The sequence below is a fragment of the Lipotes vexillifer genome, unplaced genomic scaffold (genome assembly GCF_000442215.2).
Source record: "Lipotes vexillifer unplaced genomic scaffold, Lipotes_vexillifer_v1.1 scaffold614, whole genome shotgun sequence".
NCBI classification, from domain to species: domain Eukaryota; kingdom Metazoa; phylum Chordata; class Mammalia; order Artiodactyla; family Lipotidae; genus Lipotes; species Lipotes vexillifer.
Window position 1 is genome coordinate 1 of NW_006787203.1, and position 2,306 is coordinate 2,306.

Below are 2,306 nucleotides of genomic sequence, written 5' to 3' on the forward strand. Positions count from 1 at the left end.
AAAGAGTGGGAAGGTAAGATCAAGGGAGGATGGGACATACAAGGAAAAAACAAAAAACTTAAAGAAACAACTGAAAGAGAACCACAGTAAAAAGTGTGGAAACATACATGGATCTGTGTCACCTAAAGCAGTTTAAATATAACCAGAATCTTGTGAAAAAATTGGCCATGTAACTAGTAATTTATTTCTTTGCACATTAAGTCTTATTTAGCTCTGTTAGCTTAGTGTCATTTTCCAAATTTTATCTGCTAAACTTTGGCATCCCTTAATATGTTAATAGGTATTCACTGGTTATCTAAATCTGGGAAAAAATACGCAAAACAGAGTTAAACAGGTCTGCAGTACTTCTCAGAACTTTCAGTATGCCAATGTGTTTCATAAATGTCTTCCAAGGGAACATAGTGAACACGCTGTCTGAAACTTTTTATTACAGAACCTGACATGGACAACAGAGTTCCTAAGAATATAATTTGGGAGACATTGATTTACAGGGATTAATTCAAGACAAAGATTAACAAGCCTACAGTTTACATGCCAAATTCAGCTTGCTGCCTGTTTTTTTGTATGGCCTGAGAGCTATGAATGATCTTTATATTCTTAAATCGTTGAAAAAAAATTAAAAGGAGAAATATAGTTTATGAGACATGAAAATTACATAAAATTCAAATTTCACTGTCCATAAATCAAGTGTTCTTGGAACAGAGCAACTTATCTGTTTACATATTGTTTATAAATGCTTCTGTGCAAAAATGGCAGAGATAAATGGTTATGACAGACACTATGGCCTGCAATATTCACTACGTAGTCCTTTATAGGAAAAGTTTTCTGACCCGAGCTAACAACTACAATGTTTTATCTGACCCCTTTGTTATCTCTAGCCATTTAATTCAGGGAACCTATAATAGCTGAAATTTTAGAAAGAGATGAGGTCTAATCTTAAGTAGGTCTAATATCTAAAATAATAATACCCAGATGCATCTTTTTTTTTTTTACTACCAATTACATATAAACTATAGATAATAATGAAGTAGGGACCTTCCAATAGGAAGACCATTCACTAAAGCTTTGAATAAATGTTTATTGGTTGTGATGGAGATTCATTCAACCAACATTTCTCAATGTCAATTGAGCACTAAACACTGTTTTAGGCTCTGACAATAGAATACTTTCACAGAGTAACACAAGATTCAGTAGGAAAAAAAGGTTAGTGCAGATAAGAAAAGGAGTCAGGCAAGGTCAGGGAGGTCTACCACAGGATTCCTGGAGGTGAACACAAAGTTGAATTCTAAGAATTTTTGGTTAATTAAGTAAAAAACAAAACCAAAATGTTCATGATTTAACAATTAAACTGTCAAAATGCTAATTTAAGAGGCTGAGACATGCCCACACACCTAACTAAAGGGAGAAGTAATGTGACCTATAATACTTATAAAGGGATAGGAAAAACAAAATCATAAAGATACTTCTGACAGAACAAGTATTAGGCTCAACTGACCTCTGATTTTTCATCCTTTTAAAAAGTTTTTCTGAAGTAAATAACAACAATAAAAAGGCTATATAATCTTTTTACCAGCGGGTAAATCATTTTCTGGATTAAAACAATCATTAAAAACATTATTTATCAAGCCATAAAAATGCTTTAAAGAATGATTAACCCGAGCCAATCCAATGAGTCTTTCACACACTATTTGGGTCAAAATTATAATTGGGAAGATTATCGTATTAAAAAATAATAAATGTGGGCTTCCCTGGTGGCGCAGTGGTTGAGAGTCCGCCTGCCATTGCAGGGGACGCGGGTTCGTGCCCCGGTCCAGGAGGATCCCAGGTGCCGCGGAGCGGCTGGGCCCATGAGCCATGGCCGCTGAGCCTGTGCGTCCGGAGCCTGTGCTCCGCAATGGGAGAGGCCATAACAGTGAGAGGCCCGCGTACCGCCAAAAAAAAAATAAAAAAATAAATAATAATAATAATAAATGTGAGAAACAGAGAAAAAGGAATCCTGACTATGTATCGCTAAAACTTCCTTGACAAAAGTTGTTTTTATAACCTAATAGTACTCAATATTACATTTGGATGGGCCTTAGGAACTTACTCTAATCAGGGGCTATGAATCAAACAAAGGAGCCATCACTTTGTAACAACTATCCTCCAGCAGTTAATATTAGTTTCTATTTCTACATCAATGAACAGTGAACTGGTATAACCTTAAAGACAGATATCAAATCAAGGCCAAAGACACTCTATGGGTTAGGTCATATCCTTCCAAAATGAACCTCAAGCGACACCCTGATCAAAACTCTAAACCGCTC